At 38.1% G+C, this 6,761-nt stretch overlaps 1 pseudogene; it reads right to left on the bottom strand.

Moving 5' to 3' along the window:
* Positions 1 to 387: 387 nt before the first annotated feature.
* LOC122754624 lies at positions 388 to 1,146 on the bottom strand (annotated as a pseudogene).
* Between the last annotated feature and the right edge of the window lie 5,615 nt (positions 1,147 to 6,761).

Below are 6,761 nucleotides of genomic sequence, written 5' to 3'. Positions count from 1 at the left end.
GAAAACTATCTCTAAATGTAACTGGAAAATAATAAAATATTTATATGGAAAAAAATAAAAGGAAAAAAAAAGATTGTTGCTGGTATGCTCTAGAACCCAATAAGAATACTAAAAATTTAGATAGAGTATAGGATCACATCCTAGAACATTTTAGATCTGATCCAAATAGATGGAGGTAAGATTCCAAGGAAGGATTAAAAAAAATTTTACACTGAATATGGTGACTTTTTGGATGGTATATAACATAGGGCTCTGATTCTCCCTCTACTACAGAGGTGTTTTGAGGTAAGGACCATGAGTAGAGTACAGTATCCCTAGTATAGGGAAATAGGTGAGGGATGTTGGCTCACCATTTTGTTGGGGGATGAAGAATCACAGCTTTTCACTTTACTCATTGGAGGCCATGTAGACCACAAGATCTATTGTTACATGGTTGCTATAACATACTCATTGTCATACCAGAAAGTGAGCTTGACAAAATGGCCACTGATGACAATACCAGTGCCAATATCAAAAGTAGAAGGGTGAGTATTGCTGTTAAAATCACAGGATACAAGATTCCCTCCCAGGGTCCCTTTGATGCTTGCTTCACCACTTTCTTAATATCATCATATTTGGCAGGCTTATCCAGGAAGCAGGTTAGATCCACATTAGATAGACAAAGAGTAGCAATATGGAAATCGACGCCTGTGAGCTTCCCCTTCAGCTCAGGTAGGACCTTGCCTACAGCCACAGCAACACCAATGGAAGCAAGGATGTTTTTGGGAATTGCCATACTCATCTTGCCAAAACTTGCCAGAGGGACCATCTACCATCATCTGGGTAGCAGTGATGGAATAGATTGTGGTCATGAGTCCTTACACAATGACAAAGTTGTTATGAATGACCTTGGCCATGGGACCCAGGCAGTTGGTAGTGCAGGAAGCAATTTTAAGGGAATTATCATATTTCTCCTGATTTACTCCCATCATGAACATTAGCAGAAGGGGCAGCAGTAATGACATGCTTAGCTCCATCCTTCAAGTGAGCCATGGACTTTTTCAAGGTGGTAAAGACACCAGTGGACTCTACTCCATTCTTGACTCCAGCATCTCCCTATTTAATATTTGTAGGATCACACTTCAAGCATAATAATGGCTTTTTCATAGATCACCAGCTTTCCATTCTTAGCTGTGACAGTTCCCTTGAACTCACCATGTGTAGAATCATATTAACCTATAGAAACTGAGTAGCTAAGGTCAATAAAGGAGTCATTGATGGTTATAACTTCCACTCTGCCTGAGGTGGATTCTGCTCTTGTCACTAGGCACCAAATATAGCTAAATCCATTGACTCTGACCTGCACTATCTTGTCTCAGGGATGGAGCTCCAGCAGCAGATCCTGACACTGGGCTCAGAAGAAAAGCTGAAAACCCCAAGGAAGGGTTTTAAAATAAATCACCTAACATTTTTAGCACCCATTATGAGCCAGGCACTATGCTAAGCACTGGGGTTTCAAAGAAAGCCAAAAGACAGTTCCTGCTCTCAAGACCTCACAGTTTAATGGGAGAGACAACATGTGAGCAATTACATACAAACAAGAGATATGCAGGATAAATTGGAGATAAGCAACAGAGGGAAGACACTAGGATTAAGAAGAAACAGGAAAAGCTTCCTATAAAAGGTGGAGTTTTATTTGGGACTTAAAGGAAATCAGAAAATGTCAAGCTTACCCAAAAATCACATACACACAAAAAGAATAAGAAACAAGTAGATTAAAAAAAAACCTCACCAGAGAGCAATGACGGAATAAGAAATGATTCTGAAAATGCACACTACAATCTGAAAGTGATAGATTACACATCACCCCCTGCTAAAATGTGACTGACTGTGGTACAGATGGTGGCATACATTTTAACAAGGGACAGTCATATAATATTATAATTTAGGGCAGGAAATGAAAAATATGGTTCCAAAACAACCTTTGGATATTTGGGGGAAAAAACAACAAAAAGAAGGAAGCAGAGTATTTCATAGATGTAGATCCATTCAAATCAACAAAATTATTAAGCATTAGCTACATATGCAAGACAGTGTGATGGATATTGGGGATAAGAATTCAGAAAAAGAAGCCATTCTTGTCCTCAAGGAGCTTATAGTCTACCAAGGAGAATACAAAGCATTTACAAATACTTAAATAAAGGTACATATAAAATAGCATAAAGGCATTTCAAAAGGGAGGGAGCATAAAAATATGGGCATGAGAAAAGGCCTCTTGTAGGAGGAGGCACCTGAGTTTAGGAGGAAGCTGGAGAGTCTATGAAGTGGAGGGAAGAAGGGAGCACATTTCGGACATGGGATTGGGGCACCTCGGTTTTTACAGAGCATGAAGGAGATGGAAGGCTATGAATGGAACAGCAAGCCCATGGATGCTAGCCATTCCATGCTCACTAAGAAAGCTAGCCCTTTGCTTTTGTTTTAACTTCTACAATAAAAAAGTACTACCTCTAATATCTTATGAAATGCTTCCTGATTCCCAACTTATTCACGAATGAAGCCCCCTCTCTTTATAAAAATGCCATTGCCATCCACTAACCATCTCAGGGTGACACTAGATTTTCACACCAGCTCCAAGATGATTTAGATACTTTATCCTGGATATTGCTTCATTATCTTCCACAACTCCTAACAGAACTTGGAGAAGGCTCTACGTTTGGTTTGCTGACTACCTTACAGTTCTTTTAAAACATTTGTCTATGCTGAATTCAAGTTCAGCCTATGTCATCCTTTGTCCCTTCTAGAGGGACAATGACTTGTACATGAGGGGAGAGATCCAAGTGAAGTTTATTTAGAGATCTCATATGGCAAAGCCAACATTTAAACCAAAGAAGTATCAAACATATAAGTTCACACAATGGGAAAGCGTGAACTTTCATCGACCCTACAAAATGGCACCTGGCCAGAGTCAAATTGGAAGCTACTCTCTGATAGGGTTTTTGGAAACCTCTGTGGCTCTCACGTCTGGTGTTTGCAAGCTTTTATGAAGAAAAAGAATGAGACATGCTTAGTTAATTTTCCATGGGCTAAAACTATCCTTTCCCCTCTACCTTCTTGCTCATCATTCAATCAGTAAATATTTATACAATATTTTACCATATTGAGAAAACTTGGAACATATCACAAATCTGACTATGGAAAGGAGGAGAATATAGTTATACATGTTGTCAATCTCAGTGAGTCTTATCTACCAAGAGGGCAGAGATAGGAAAAGCTAAACTATGGCCTAGAAATTAAGGCTGGGCTTCTTATGTCTGTTCTGAGAATAGCTTTAGATCAGTTTCATGTGGATTAATTAAAAAAACACGTCAACTCAGTATTATGTTGGGTGCTGTAGGGATAGAGAAGAATAAAATCCTAACTGAAATGTAAAAGAAATATATCATCTAGTCTAACCCCTTTAAATTGATAGGTGAAGGGGCGCAGTGGATAGAGCACAGGCCCTGGATTCAGGAGGATCTAAGTTCAAATCCGACCTCGGACACTTAACAATTATTAGCTGTGTGACCCTGGGCAAGTCACTTAACCCCAATTGTCTCACACAAAAAAGAAAAAAAGAAAAGAAAAAAAGAAAGAATTAAATTGATAGGTGAGGAAATTGAGGCCCTTGTGAGGTTATATGACTTGTCCAAGGTAATTGTTGCTGTTCAGTTCTTTCATCCATGTCTGACTCTTTTTGACCCCATTTGGGGTTTTCCTGGCAAAGATACTAGAGTGGTTTGCTATTTCCTTCTCCATCTCATTTTACAGATGAGGAAACTGAGGCAAAGAGGATTAAGTGACTTGCCCAGAATCACAGAGCTATTAAGTGTCTGAGGCCAGATTTGAGCTCAGGAACTCCAGGCCTGGCGTTCTATCTACTGTACCACCTAGGTGTCCCAAGGTAATACAAGCAAGTTATATAACCTATCACAGAGCTAGGATTCAAACCCAGGGCCTTTCTTTCCAAACACAACACTCTTTTTACTTTATCATGTTGCCCCAAGAAACAATAGTCATCATTTTGACATGGAACTTAATGGGAGACTTTGATTCTCGTCCCAACTCAAGCCATGTGACCTTAGGCAACCTAACTTGACCACTTGTCAGGGATGCTACAGAAGCAAATTATTTGCAGCGTTCATTTCAACTACAACAATCTACAAGTCTAAGTTCATTTCTCTAGACTTTATTTTCCTCATTTTTACAATTATAGTATTGGATTAGGTGATCATTGAGGTCTCTTCCAACCATGACACAGACATGAAACACAGCCAGGAAATATAAAATAATTTAAAAGAAAATATGCAAAATTGATAGGAAATTTGTTGGGTGACCAGGAAGTACAAAGATCAATGTGGGTGGGAGAGATGGGGGCATGTTACATGGAGCACCCTGGACCCTGAAGAATACATTGGAGGTTGATATTGCATTAAGAGGATTATGAAGGTGATAAACCATCTGTATTGTGACCTGGCCAGATCACCTCAAGAGTATTCTCATTTATGGGCACCATGTTTTAGAAAAGCTATTGATACACTGAAGAAGGGAAAGCAGGATGATGAAGGGCCTTGATCTTATTCTCTATCAAGATCAGTTGAAGGATCATGGGGAGGGAATAGGATGGAGGGAAACAGTTATGATGATTGACTATAATGGAAAAATGTGTGGTATCTACTCTGTTGGGCTATTGTGAAGAAAATTGTTTGTCAAGTTTAAGGTAAAATATAAAGGTTATGATGAACAGGATGCTATCAGAAAAACCTGGAAAGACCTACATGAACTGAAGCAGAGTGAAATGTACTGTATACAAAATAACAGCAATAGTTTAAGATGATCTGCTGGGAAGCATGTGGTTATTTTCAGCAATGCAATGATCCAATATAATTCTGAAAGATTTATGAAAATTGCAATCCATCCACAGAGAAAGAACGGATGGTATCTGAAAACAGATTGAAACACTTTTTTTTGTCAATTCCTTAATCTGAAGTTTTATTTTTATCTGTTTTATCTCACAATTTAGCTAATGAGGAATGTTTTCCATGACTACTCATGTATAACTTATATTGAATTGCTTGAGTTCTTGGGGTAGGGGGTGGGAATGGAGGGAGGAAGAGAAGTTGGAACACAAAGTTTTAAAAAATTGATGTCAAAACTTGTTTTTACCTGTAATTTGGAAAATAAAATTCTAAACAAAAAAATGCAACAACAACAAAATATCAGTTGAAGGGACACTAATTCATTGTTGGTGCAATTGTGAACTGATCCAACCATTTTGAGAGCAGTCTGGAATTATACCCTTTGACCCAGCAATGCCACTACTTGGTCTATTTCCAAAAGGAATTGGGGAAAAAGGAAAAGAGTATAAAATATTTATAGCAGCTCTCTTATTGGTGTCAAAGAATTGGACATTTCAGGGATGCTCATTAATGGGGAATGACTAAAAAATTGTGGTATATGATTATGATGGAATATTACTGCACTATAAGAAATGATGAGCTCAATGATTTTAGAAAAACATGGAAAGACTTCTGCAAAATATTGAAGAGCAAAATGAGCAGAACCAAGAGAACATTGCATACCATAACAGCAATATTGTTTTAAATGACTTTAAAGTGAATAAATTATTCTTGCTATTGTAAATCCCCAAATTAACTATAAAGGACATACAAAGAAAGATGATATATATATATATATATATATATATATATATATATATCCAAACAAGTGAGAAGTAGAAGTATGCATAGAATAATTTTACAAATATACATATACACATATACATATATATTCATGTACACACCTATTTGTGTATAATGGTGGTCATCTCTAGGGCAGTGGGGGAGAGAAAAAAGAAATTCACATGTTATTTCTGTTGTATATTTGAAAAGAATAGGGGCAGCTAGGTGGCACAGTGGATAGAGCACTGGACCTGCAGTCAGGAGTACCTGAGTTCAAATCTGGCCTCGGACACTTAACACTTACTAGCTGTGTGACCCTGGGCAAGTCACTTAACCCCAATTGCCTCACCTAAAAAAAAGAAGAAGAATAGCAAGTTACATAGTAGATGTATGGTTTCTTATGCAATCATCCTTTTGTTGTACTTTGCTATAGAATTATTTGATTTAGTCCGTAAATTAAAAAAAATCAGTTGAAGGAATCAGGGTTGTTTAGATTGGGGGAGAGAAGAATCAGTTAAGGAGGGGATGGGGATGGGAAAAAGGGAGGACAAGATAGCTTTCTTAAGATATTTGAAGGGCTGTCCTATGATAGTGGCAGATTGATTCACTTTGGCTGACCTTAAAGGACAGAACTAGGAGTGATAGAAGCTTCAAAAAAGAATATTTTAGTGAAATGTGAGGAAACATTTCTTTTTTGGGGGGTGGGGCAATGAGGGTTAAGTGACTTGCCCAGGGTCACACAGCTAGTAAGTGTAAAGTGTCTGGGACCAGATTTGAACTCAGGTCCTCCCGAATCTAGGACTGGTGCTTTATCCACTGCACCACCTAAATGCCCCCTGGGGAAACACTTTTTAACAATTAGAGCCATTCTCAAGTAAAAGGGGATCCCCAGGAAGGTATATTATATTGCCCACTCATTATAGTGGGCAAAATCTGACTTGTTTGCCATATAGTAGACAATTCTGATTGGGGACAGGATGAATTAGTTGGCCTTTGTGGTCCCTTATAATTCTGAAATTCTGTCATTCTATGAGTAAGAAGCATAAAGACATAAATGCAAATGCA

The sequence above is a fragment of the Dromiciops gliroides genome, chromosome 4, assembly GCF_019393635.1.
Source record: "Dromiciops gliroides isolate mDroGli1 chromosome 4, mDroGli1.pri, whole genome shotgun sequence".
Lineage (NCBI taxonomy): Eukaryota > Metazoa > Chordata > Mammalia > Microbiotheria > Microbiotheriidae > Dromiciops > Dromiciops gliroides.
The sequence above is the reverse complement of the archived record's forward strand: the minus strand, read 5'-3'. Positions and strand labels throughout refer to the sequence as shown.